The sequence below is a fragment of the Rattus norvegicus genome, chromosome 14, assembly GCF_036323735.1.
Source record: "Rattus norvegicus strain BN/NHsdMcwi chromosome 14, GRCr8, whole genome shotgun sequence".
Classification (NCBI taxonomy): domain Eukaryota; kingdom Metazoa; phylum Chordata; class Mammalia; order Rodentia; family Muridae; genus Rattus; species Rattus norvegicus.
Genome location: NC_086032.1, coordinates 8,256,492 through 8,270,370, shown reverse-complemented (window position 1 = coordinate 8,270,370; position 13,879 = coordinate 8,256,492).

Below are 13,879 nucleotides of genomic sequence, written 5' to 3'. Positions count from 1 at the left end.
GCCCACGTCCCGCGGGGCAGCGAAACGCCCTTAGGGGCTTTGCACTTCGTGATCCTCTGCAAGAACGCGCTGGCGATGCACGGTGGGTTCTTCTACCCAAAAATCCCAGTATTTGCCTCAGTTTCCCTGGGGACAACTCTCCTGGCAACCTGCAGTCCAGCACCCCTGCAAAACAGCTACAGTACTCGCCAAGAACTGGAGGGCCCCAACAGAGGAGGACTTCAAAAGGCTCTAGAAGGTTGCGGAAGGGCAAACACAAAATATCTAAAAGGACCTGCGACAATGTAGATTCTCATAGGACTGCAAATACATGGCTTTTCCAACGAAAGTCACCCCTCTCTCTGCCCCCTGACCTATTTGCAAGCCTTGGTTTGCCATCTTGATTTGAAATATATATTCTGGAATATGGGAGCAGGTTGAGAATCACATGCTTGAAAAAAATAATAAATGTCTGTTGGTTTCCAGAGTTAACTCACAGAAGAAAATGCTAGGCCAGTCTGACGCCTCAGATTTGATCTGGAGTGATGCTGTGAGAGACAAGCTTACATACACGAGGATGGGCAAACCAGAGTGCTTTTTTGATAGACTCCATAAGCCGGTTTCTCCCGCGGGAGTGCGCGCCTGAGTGGGTGGGTGGTGGTCCTTGCCGCCGGCTCCCGGTGCAGCTTCTTATTCTTTCGTACAGAAGGGGAAAAAAGTTATTTATTCCCGAAGCCTTTCGGCCTACGCGCCCTTGTGAAACCCTGTGCACTTATCGCCCTCTTGTGGAAAAAAAATTCTTAGCATTTCTCTAACGCGAAGGAAGAACCGGAGGACTTTCCTTTGGGGTTTCAATGGCACAGGTCGCCCATGTGGGTAACCCTCGTGGTACTCGGTACTCATTGGCGTTTGCTTAATTTCTATCTGTTCCACCAAATTTATGGCGTGAAGGATGACTCCGTTAGCTCTTCCTTTAATTCAGGTACCAATCGAAAATGAACTATGTTAGTGTTTCCAGATTAAGAGTTTCTTTGTGTAACACTAGCTGTCCTGGAACAACCAGGAATGAACATACATGTATGTATGTATGTATGTATGTATGTATGTATGTATGTATGTATGTATGTATGTGGGCTTTTGAGACAGGATTTCTCTGTGTAGTCCCGGCTGCCCTGAAACTCACTCAGAGATCTGCCTGCCTCTGCCTCCCCAGTACTGGAGTTAAAGGCATGCACTGCGGAGAGAATATCTTATAAATACCATCTGTCAATATAAAAGCTGATGACCAATGAGCTGAGGCAGGAAATAGGGGGGCGGGACACTGGCAGGAAGGAGAGGATTCTGGGAAATAGTAAGAGATAAAAGAGAGACACAGTCTAGAGTTAGACCTAGAAGACTGAATAAACCAACAGGGGGGATGCTAAGGAAGAAGCTGGCCAGGACGGAAAGAGAGGGGACTAACTACATGGTAGACATAGACTAGTTAAGACGGCTTAAATAAGTTAGGAGCTAGTCAGGGAATGAACAACAACAACAAAAAAACAACAAATAAAAACAAACAAGAAACCAACAACAGAAAAAAATCAGGAGAGACCAAAAGTTTAGTCCACACAGGAGCAGATATAAGACAGTGATGCTTAATAAACAAAAACAACCTTGTCTGGAGACTACTTGAGTGTCAAGGTCCGGTCCTTGATTTTCCCCTTCACCATCAACCCCTGCCAGAAGTCACTTCTCCTTAACATGCCGTGATGTGGTGACAGGAATAGCAGCTAACAAGTGCTCAGTTTTCTAAGTAATTTACTGCACTCATTCAACAGCTCTGCAGGTTTGGCATCACAAACATCCCACTGCGGGGTCAGGCTGTGGAACAGAAAATTTAAGAATTCTGCTCAAGATTGATAAATACAAAGTTAGGAATTTACCTATACACACACCTCTCAATCTGGCTCCAGGGCCACCCATGCTTTTAATCGGTATATTACCACTCTTCTGTAATATAATAAGAAGGGGGAGGGGGAGGGGGAGGAAGAGGACGAGGAAGAGGAGAGGTTGAAATGTGTGTAAAAGACATGGAGCTGGGAATGTAGCTTAAAGGTAGAACATTTACCCAGCATGCCACTCAAAGGCCTGGGTTGCATGCACAGCTCTGGGGAAAAAAGAAAATAAGGAAATAAAAAGCACATGAGAGTAACTTGGATAATGCAAATTGTCAGGTGACCCTACATTTTCTTTATAGCAAAAATATAATTCTCCATATCTTGGGCAGGAAAAATATTTTGGACCGTATCAAATAAGGAATTACTCTCTGAAACAAGTAACCTTGACTTATGCACAAGTCATATACGTAAGTTTCAAATTAATTTTATTTGTTGTTATTCATTCAAGTCAGAACACTTTTTGTTTCTGTTTCTGCTCTTGTGGCCTTGGGTGTCTTACCCTGGGCTTTACATGCACACCCTCAGCCCAGGCTTTTGAGAGATCTATTTTTAATTTTTAATATTTGGAAAACAGAGTCTCACTCTGCAACTCAGGCTGGCCTTGAACCCTTGGCCATTCTCTGCAGTCCTCCCACCCCACCCTCTCCATTTCTAGGCCATGATAGGAACTACCACTTCTGGCCCTTTTATAACTTTTTCATTCGAAATACACGAAAGCCAGATTCACATCACTATTCTCTCAATCTATCAGGACAGCTGATCATACAGTTGCTTAAGGAATCTAGATCGATGCTCTAAAATGCCACTTCATTTTGAAGGTCAGTTATCTTCAAAACAAACTAATCAACCTTAAAAAAAAATCACCACACAGTAACCCATTGGCTACCAAGAAAAGTATGTTACCTGGTGTACTTCAGGCGATGGACTTATGATTACTGAGTAGGCACAACTGTCTTTGGTCAGTTTTGCAAAGACATCAACCAATAAGAAGAAAGGCTGCACCGGCATCAACCAATCAGAAGGAGGGCGACACAGGCCTCAGCAAATCAGGAGTGCTGCACAGGTGTCAACTCACCGGAAGGGATGCCCTATCTGTTGGAAAAGATGTGCTGTTACTTTGTTTTTGCCGAAGGCTTGGTTTGAGATGGAGTCTTTTGACTTAGCCCAGGCCGGTCTCGAACTCAGTGTCAAACTTGTCTTAGAGACAAGACTTGTTCCAAATTTGTGATCCTTCTGTCTCAGCCTCCTAAGTACTAAGATCACAGACACACACCATGCCCCACTATTTATCTGCCTGAGGTTTTACAAAGAAAGCAATCTTTCAACTTCTTATTGCTTGTGGACATCTTCCCAGCTGTGACCTCGTATAGGTTAATCACTCTGTTTAAACTTGGCACATTGTCGGGCTACTAACTCAGTTGCTCTTTTGCCAATGTTCTTGCTTTAGGTGTCTTTCCCTGGACCTGTTTTACGGAGATAACTGCTAGAAGCTATGGAAATTAAAGGAACCAGGACTTCCTGATGTCTGTGATGTGGTAGAAGAGTGGTCCTTGGGGAGGAAGAAGATACTTCAAAGGCAGAGCTTAGATGACTCAGAAAGAGCAAATGATTCTCTCTCCAGGATTATCCTTTCTTTTGGTTGGGACCTCAAGTTGCCCAGGTGCTTTGCACCAGCAGAACCTAATCTAGGAAGAACAGTACTCTCCCATAATGGTGAAGCCCTTGTAGAAACAAGTTCATCCCTACCCCTGACACTCATTTTCCATGGTGTTTCTCCAGGCTGTCAGTATGACTTAATGGCATGTTCTAACATGGTCGAGTGAGTGCTTCTGGAGAGCAAGAAAAGAACCAGTTGTCCACATCTGGGCTAGGATGCTGTGGGGAAAACTTTTTAGACCATTTGGGCTGGCTGTTAAGCTCAGTGACTTCTCTCTCTCTCCCATAGAAGTGTCACCTCACCTTAGGAAAGAGCAGCAGTAGGCAGTATGAAGTCACCATTTGTGGTTTTTACAGAGAGTGTATTGATGGAGTTCAGAGATTGCTACGAATAATGATGACAAGGACCAAGCCAGCCTAGGAAAGTTGTCCTAAACCCCAATAGAACTAGACTGCCTTTCTATAATGACCATGTGCTAAGGATCATTCAGGATCCTGAGATGGCATTTATAGTAATGTGATCTAACATCGTACAAAATGGAGAGAGCTGGGGTTGGGGATTTAGCTCAGTGGTAGAGCGCTTGCCTAGGAAGCGCAAGGCCCTGGGTTCGGTCCCCAGCTCCGAAAAAAAAAAAAAAGAACCAAAATGGAGAGAGCTGCAGAGAGCCTGGACTGCGAGAGAGAGAGAGAGAGAGAGAGAGAGAGAGAGAGAGAGAGAGAGAGAGGGGGGGGGAGAGGCAGAGAGAGACAGAGAGAGAGTAGCAGAAAGACAAGCTGCAATTACATGCAGTTCTACATGTAGGTATGCAGTGGCCACGCTCACCTGTGGCATCACCACAAACACAATAGCACTGGTTGGGTATAGAGATTTACATGTGGACACCGTTAGCACGGACGAGCCATCTAGAAATAATGAATTGTGTAATTTATGTTCTAAATGTATATGGAGGTTACCGTCCTGGGTAATTCAATGTTTACAGAAACTATGTAGCTTTGGTTTTTATATAAAATAGTAAACTTGAGGCTCAAAAAATAAGGTTTGCTCCATATATGAATGTCCGTTGGGAAATTTGAAAGTTTATTTATTTATTTATTTTTAGGATATGTACTGCAGACATCTGGTCTCCTGGCTGTCACTGTTAACTGCTGATACCACCTCTAACCAGGCTGAGCAGGGAAATATGCCCTCAGATTGCTGTATGCGCTCACCGAGAATCACGTTATATCATAGGACTTTAAGTTCTTCCCATATGTGAAGATCCACAGCAACGACACACATAGCATCCTATGTCATTCCCCAAACACAGGATAAGAACATTATTACTGTCTGTTTCATTGACCCAGAGACTTAGCTCCAACCACTGATGTGAGAGGTCAAAGTCACTCCCAGAACCATTGGTCTCAAACGTGGGGACGAAGGTAGAATAAGTCACATGACTGCCAATAACCAGTAGACAGCTGCCTCTCACTTGTCTATCTAACCCTGGGCTGTGAGATACAGTAACCATTCATATTACTGTAACCCTCAGCTGGTGATACACTAACCATTCATATTACTCTAACCCTCAGCTGGTGATACACTAACCATTCACAGGACTCTGCTCCTTAAGGATACACTCAGTTGCCTCCCACTTGCTGGTCTAATCCTGCGCTGTGAGACACAGTAACCACTGTCATTTGCTCTCTCCCTGAGAATCTGCCTACATCTCACACACCAAAAGGGGACTCAAACAGAACTGAAGCAGGTAAGGTGGGGACTGAGAAGGAACCAGAAGCATTGTTTGAGTTTAAATTAATTTAAACTAAAAGGCATGTTTTGTGTTTTGGTGGTGGTGGTTGTGGTGGTGGTGGTTTTGTTTTGTTTTGTTTTTCTTTTTAAGACAAAGTTTCTCTGTATAGGCCTGGCTGTCCTGGAGCTCACTCTGTAGACCAGACTGGCCTCAAACTTCAGAGATCTGCCTTCCTTTGCCTTCCAAGTGCTGGGATTAAAGGCATGACAAAGGTCAGATGCTCAAGAGATGCATGAAATTGGTGCAGTGCCAGCACCAGGAAGTGGACATAGGAAAAAAGAGTGTGTGTGGTGGGGGGTATTGTACAACATGAGAGAAAGAGGGAGCTGGGTGTAGAGAGAGTGGAACCCTGGACAGCGGCAGAGACAGACCCTGCCAGTCAGCAGTGTACCAATGCTATCCAACTGATTACTAAACTTCCAGGGCTCCTCCATGTGATTCACCTCCCCCGCCCCCGCCCTGTCTTCTCTCTCTCTCTCTCTCTCTCTCTCTCTCTCTCTCTCTCTCTCTCTCTCTCTCTCTCTCTCTCAATCTTTTTTTAAAATTTATTTATTTATTTTATGTATGTGAGTACACCATCACTCTCTTCAGACATACCAGAAGAGGGCATTGGATCCCCAGCAACCATGTGGTTGCTGAGATTTGAACTCAGGACCTCTGGAAGAGCAGTCAGTGCTCTTAACCATGGAGCCATTTTTCCATCCCGATCCCTCTCTCTTGTAAACTGCTCTCAGTACAGACAGGCTATGCTCAGCCTCTGCCTGCCCTCTATGCCTTCCTGAGCTTATCATGCCATTCTTCGTCACTACTGCATCTATGTAACCCCAGACACACTCTTCCCAGACCTATGCTTCTGTATGCCAGGCCTGCGTCATCCCATTTTGCAGGCCTGGTACTTCACTCAGGACCAAGCTCACAGTGCCCAACACTCATCAGTCCACACAACCTCACCTACCATGTCTTCTTGACCCTAATTAGGCACCAGTGGGAAAAATGCATGTGCCCCCACCCACCCCCAGAGAGAACACATATATAATTAACTTTCAACTTATTACAAATCAGGTGACATTAAAGTCTGGGTGTTTGCTATCATGCTGAGTACCCAGTGCCACTGTGAGAACTGATAAAACACAGATCTTGTGTGTGCGTGTGTGTGTGTGTGTGTGTGTGTGTGTGTGTGTGTGTGCGTGCCTGTGCATGTGTGTATGTGAGACAGAGTCTCATTATAAACCTCTGGCTCTTCTGGAACTCACCATGTAGACCAGGCTGGCCTTGAACTCACAGAGATCTGCCTGATTCTGCCTTCCCAGTGCTGGGATTAAAGATGCGCACCACTATACCCAGCTAGATCACGACTCTTGCCTGAGACCCTGTTTCATCATCTTTGAAGAAAGGGGTGCAATATACAGAATTCCAGGGTGTCATTCTGCAGCATTTTTCAGTGTGTTTGAAAAAAAATGTAAGCTAAGTGTTACAGGAGGTGAGGTTTGCAGTGTCACTGCAAGGTGGAGACTTCGGGGAGAAGTCCTCTTGAAGGAATGGCAGGGTTTGCATGAAGAGAGGGAAGAGGATTCTTGCTCTGGACAGAAAAAGGAAAGGGTTCAAGTTGCCAAGAGAAAAACCAATGTGACATGACAAGGGGGAAGTCACCGGGAAGGCACTTAGTTCTTACCAAGTGCTGTATCTGTGTGGGAGAGGAGCATCTGTGTGGGAGAGGAGCATCTGTGTGGGAGAGGAGCATCTGTGTGGGAAGAGGAGCATCTGTGTGGGAGAGGAGCATCTGTGTGGGAGAGGAGCATCTGTGTGGGAGAGGAGCCTCTTTGTGGAGGCTGAAACTGAGCTTTGCCCCAGAGTATCTGCTTTCTCAAAATGCCCTTAGATCATGGAAGTCACTGGGTTCTTCCCTAGGTGTCCGCCCACAATTCCCTGGATTTACTTGTGAATTACTCCACTGCCCGCACCTCCAACAGGACAGGAAACAGACAGACAGACAGGAAGGATGGAACTCAAGGAGAATCCAAAGCATCTACCCAGTGCTTGGAGGGTTCAGTCTAACGCCCATCAAAATGAGCAGGTGAGAAGGGCAGCCCAGTCGGTAAAGCACTCCACACAGCATCAGGAATGGAGGAGGAATGGTGTCTGTGGTGGCCACCTCTCTGTAAATGTCCTGCAGGAGGACCTGATTGAGGACTGCCTGAGAGATTAAGGATTGATGGTGCAGACAGTGCCAGCCAATCAGGAACTGCTGTTTAGAAGAGAGGCTTTCTTGGGCTGGGGCGTGGGTGGAGGGTGTTAAAGGAGCTTGCCGTGTGGTTCTTGCCTGCTCCTGTAGTCTGTGTCATTGACTCTGCTCCACCTCACCTCCAACCTCCAAGGAAGGGTAGGGTCAGGCAGCCAGAAGTCCAGGGCACAGGCATTACAGCATCAGGACCTGCTTTGGATCTCTACCACTCACGTTAAATACCTGCACAGCACATCAGTAATGCCAGAGGTCAGGGGACAGGAATGCACAGGCGGATAGATGTCTTAGGGCTCACAGTGACAGACCTCACCTCACAAAATAAAATGGATATTGATAGAGGAAAACACCAGCATCGGCATCCACAGACACATCATCCTACACAGGTATGTTCACACAAACATGTACACTTGCATACAACATACACAGACACACACACACAGACACACACACACACACACACACACCACATACATACACACCACACCACACACACACACATACCACAGACACACACACATACACATACAACACACTACACATACCACACACACCACACACACACACACTACACACACCTCACACACACACACATACACACACACCACATACATACACACCACACCACACACATACCACATACACACACCACACACACTATACATACACACCACATACACCACATACACACACACATACCACAGACACACACACACACATACACACACACCACACACACACACACCACATACACCACATACACACACACACACATACCACAGACACACCACACACACACACACCCCCACACACACACACCACATACACCACATACACACACACACATACCACAGACACACACACACACACACATACACATATCACACACACACTACACACACACCGTATCTCACACACACACATACCACACACACTATACATACACCACACACACACATACCACACACACTATACATACACCACACACACACATACCACACACACTATACACACACACACACAGACACACACACAGACACACACACACACACTACACATAAAAGAAATCAGTTGGAGGGGACATTAACTACTAAAAACAGAGACTGGTAGTTGCCCAAGCCAGTCTTGAGAATCTCACCTCAAGAGTCAAAGCCAAACATCGACCCATTCAGATGGCTCAGAGAATAATTGTCAGTGTTTGTAACCATCGGTGTGAGACTGTCTTGCCCTGGGACTAGCATGGACTAGGATTTAGAAGGCCTGAAATCCTGCAGCCAGCAGGGTTCCAAACTTGGGTGGACCCAGTTTTACTCTTCAGCATAGTAAGAGTAAGGAGATCGCTGCTGAGGCTGTGTTTATGCCACTTTCTGATGTTCGTATTCTTTGGTCTCATTAGCCAAGTACTCAGGTGCACACAAAAGGAAGACATGAGGCAGGTCTGAAGCTTATGACAGAAGAAGGCAGCCTGGAAGCCCAGAGCACGCTAAGGAAGGACGTACTGAAACCCTGCAAACCAGCGCTGAAGTCTGACTTCCAAAGAACTTGCCTTCTGGGCCTCCTCCCGGGGGCTGTGGGCGGTGACCCACGTGAGCGCAGCTCACTCAGGTTTAATTCGACATAGTTTGCATTATGTTGATTTCTTACAGCCAAATCATTTGCACAGCACGGATCTCCTCAGTGTTCTGAACCTGTTACAAGGGCTGGTTCGCTCCCTATGAACCCTCAATAGAATTCCTTCAAACGTATATATTATGTCAAGGGGTTGAATTGCAGCCAGTAGATGCAAAGGATGGCACAGGTACCTGTTGCCACTTGGGTTATGAAGGCATGCCTGGACAAACACAAAGGTGTCTGAAAGTCGGATCAAATCTAGGACCTAGGCAATGTTCAGCGCTGGAGCCTGTCGATTTGTGGTTTGTGCCAGGGATCCATCCCAGGGCTGCACAGATATGCTCAGCATCTACTTCACCACTGTTTCATGCCCTCAGCCTGGACATTGGAATTTTAAAACTAACGTGCGCTTTTAACATTTCTGGAGTATAGTGAACTGGTAGGGTGAGGTATTAAGAGTCAGCAAGCATTGATTCTAGCACTTTCCATCTTTAATTTTCATCCTGAAATGAGTATATGTAAATACACGCCTGGGTAGAAAGTTTCACCTAGGAAGCAGAACATATACTAAACAGTCGGGAGCCACCCAAGTATTCATCAGCTGATCCATGAGGAGATACAATGGGATAGAGTTGCACAGTGGAATATTACTCGGCAATCAAAAAGAACGGAAGTCTGGAAGTCTGAGGAAATGCTCAGTGTTTGAAGCATTCGCTGTGCAAATGTGAAGACCAGAGTTCAAATCTGGAGAACCCACACAAGTACTGAGTGGGTGCAGTGATCCATCTGTATTTCCAGTGCTCGGAGGGTGACAGGGTGAGCCTTGCCAACTGATAGAGTCCACCTCAATGCAGAGGGGGAGAGGGGCTGAGGGAAACTCCTGATGTCAACCAGCTCGTGGCTCCTGGGAGGTATGGTGAGGGCTGTGGGTGGCTTTATTGGGGGTACAGGACAATCAGGCTATAATTTCACAACTGCGAATTTATTACAAACTGCTGGACTCTGTGCTTAGTAATTGGAGAATTTTATGGTACATGAAAACAAAGTTTATTGAAACTGTTAAAAATTATGGGAAGAGGGTTGGGGATTTAGCTCAGTGGTAGAGCGCTTGCCTAGGAAGCGCAAGGCCCTGGGTTCTGTCCCCAGCTCCGGAAAAAAAAAAAAAATTATGGGAAGAAATGGGATTGCGGAGAGGACCGAGTATAGAGATTCAAGAGGAAGATGTGCTGGGTGGGCAGAACACAGTACAGTCTTCACCTGAAGAAGCAGTTAACAAGAAGGAAGATAAAACGCAAGTTAACGTAGCTGTGCCGGACTGGAGCTGCCATACTTGCCACAGTGCACAGTCCCATCTACGTCTTTAAGACCCCAAAGGTTCCTTGCAGAGCAGGGACCTGAGTGTACCCCTAAGTGTACACACCGCACTCATCCTGGGTTTAGTCTACGCCAGTCTTTGATGTGAGACAGGGTCTCGATGTGTACCCCTGGCTGGCCTGACATTCACTGTTCTAATTAGGATGACCTCAAATATAGGGATCCTCCAGCTTCCGTCTCCAAAGTGCTGGGGTTTCATGTACGTGCCACCAAACCTGGCTTTTAATTTTTAAAATCACAAAAAAAAAAAAAGGAAAAGATTTCCCTATGTGGTGCCCTTGGAGCAGCCCAGTGGGAACTGAGACTGGCACCCCTCCCCCAAGCCCTACCCCCGACCCATCTCAGAGTCCTGAATGAAGCAACTCTTGCCAGAGGCACTCATTCTAAGGACATAAGGGCATGTCTCCCTGTCTGTTGACTCAAAAGCCCACACAAAGAAACACAGCCACCCAAAAATGACCACACCAAGGCACAGACGTGATCACATTCTGACTGAAGCGAGATACCGTTCAGACAGGAAGTATACACAGCCTAGTCCGCGTCTGTGAATAAGTGGGGGACCGTGGCTGGAATTTCAGCCGAAGAACTTCCCAATGCCGCTGAGCAGAGGATACCATGAGGGGCAGCACTGGCCTGACTTAGGCGATAGCTGCTCAAACTGTGAAACGCCTCTACGCTGCGCTACATCTGTAACTCACATTTTCTGCGCTACATCTGTAACTCATATTTTCTGCGCTACATCTGTAACTCACATTTTCTCTTAACGAAGATAAGATATCGTTCACACTGAGGAACTGGGTTGAAGGTCACGAAGGTAGGCTTGGAATGAGTTGGTTCTGCAAATGGAATTTTAAGTCAGAGTCAGAGCATGGGGGTGAGGCGGGGCGCAAAACAGGTTTTGAACCAACAGGATACTATTTGATAAAAGCGAGTGTTTACAACACACAGGGGGAGGAAATCAAGCAGTACCAGGAGTGGTGTGTATCAGGAAGGCATAAACGCAGCCAATACAGATTCCGTGCTATGAGTTACCAAGACGACTGGGGACCCAGTCTGTGAACAGAGGTGGGGAGCAAGGGTAACCCGAGGTTGTCGCTTTATCTTTCCTGAGTGAGCAGAAACACTGCTCAGAAAGCCTTTGTAGGTAGAGGAAGGTGGATCTCTGGGTTTGTCTGTACAGTGAGCTCCAGGACAGCCAGGTACACAGAAACCCTGCCTCGAAGGACAAACAAACAAGGAAGAGCTCTGTAGTTCTCCTGATGCGAAGCATTGGGGTTCTAACTGGGTTCTGCGCTCTATGCTCGCTTTATCCTGTCTCCATGCCCCTGTATGCACTGACTCACACCGCCAAGACCTTAGTAAGTCTGTTGTGTCCTTCTCTGCATCTTTGTCTCCACACCCAAATCTTCCATTCAGTGGCTGATCTCACGGGATAGGCTCCCTCAGCTGCACATATCCAAAATGGAGTCATGCTGATCGATTCTAGCAGTCACTGCTAAGAGGACAATGGGCGTTGTCTCTGTTCTTCTCCTACAGCCAACCATTCGCAAGAGTCATGGATTCTGCCTTCTTCGTATCAGCCAAGTTTGCTTCTCCTGCTTCTGCCTGGATCCAAACGCTCACCGCTTCTCTTCTGTTCCTGTGTTAGATATTCCATCTCGCTCGATGCTTCCCTACTCCATGCAATCCACCTCTCCCTGACACTGTGGTGACCCTTGCAAGCTCTCAAGTTATATGCCTTTCCTAGCCGTCACGATCCATCCAAGAAACAAATCACTCTAGGAATGCATGTGACTTACATTTAATAACATGAATGAAAGAAAAACTTGGGAGCTGAGAAAAGAAACAGACAAAAAGAAACATCTTGGATATGTGCAGCTGGGGGAGCCTGTTCCGTGAGATCAGCCATCGGACAGCCGGGTGTGGAACTCTTGCTTGTTTGTAGCTCAGGGTAGCATCACCTCATAAAACTGGAAACTACATCTAGCCTGTCCAAATCCCAGTCAGTCATGAGGGAGATACAGCAGCTGGTATTGTTTGCCTGAAGCAGAAAACCATGGCGGAAACCTTGATTTCTGCCTTCCCCAGTCGTCTCCCTTTGAGCAAATGCATCAGAAGCCAGCAGGCCTTAGAACCTGACCTTGCCTACTGGAGTAGACACCCCAGGGAAAGGACTAGAAATGTATGTGTGGGCGAGCAGGCACAGGTCTCAGTGATCTCCCTTCTAAGAATTCTGCCATGTTTCCAAGAGCCTTCAGCAGGGTCCAGCTCCTCGGTCTAGAAGACAAGAGTGTGCTTCTCAGCCTGCCATCTACTTGTCTCTCCTGCACTCTCTTCTACCCAGGTCACAGACTCTGCCTTAATGTTGTGCAAAACAAAGAGTTTGTGGGGCTACAGTGGTGCAGAAGTATAATCTTGGAGTTGAAAGGGTAAGAGAGGAGAGTTAACAGTCAGGGCGACACAGTAAGAATGTGTCTCAAATGAGTTAAAAATAAGTAAGAATAATGAGAAGTCTTGCCCCTTGTGCTGTCTCCCTGCTGTGACAAGATGTCTACTGAAGGAACTTCAATGCATTTTAACTCACAATTCCAGGATCCAGTCCATCATGCCGGAATGTCACAGCAGCAGGAACTCTGAGGTGGTGTCATACCGTGTCCACAGCTTCTCTGCTTGTTTGTCATCATCATCATCATCATCATCTTCTTCTTCTTCTTCTTCTTCTTCTTCTTCTTCTTCTTCTTCCTCCTCCTCCTCCTCCTCCTCCTCCTCCTCCTCTTCTTCTTCTTCCTCTTCTTCTTCTTCTTCCTCTTCTTCTTCTTCTTCTTCCTCTTCTTCTTCTTCTTCCTCTTCTTCTTCTTCCTCTTCTTCTTCTTTTTCTTCTTCTTCTTCTTCTTCTTCTTCTTCTTCTTCTTCTTCTTCTTCTTCTTCCTCTTCTTCTTCTCCCCCTCCTCCTCTTTCACCTCCTTTTTCTCCTCCTTTTTCTCCTCCTCCTTCTCCTCCTCCTTCTCCTTCTCCTCCTCCTTCTCTCCTCCTCCTTCTCTCCTCCTCCTTCTCCTCCTCTTCCTCTCCTCCTCTTCTCCTCTTCCTCCTGCTCATCTCTTTCTTCTCCTCCTCCTTCTTTTTCAGTCCAGGTCTCTAGCACATGGGGTAATGGTCCCCATAGTCTTCTTCTCTGTGGAGGTTTGAGTAAGAAGGTCCCTCATAGGCTCTGGAGTTTGAACACTGGGTCTCCAGTGGGTGGCGCTGTTTTGGGAGACTTGCTGGAGGAAGCGCGTCACTGAGGGGGTGGG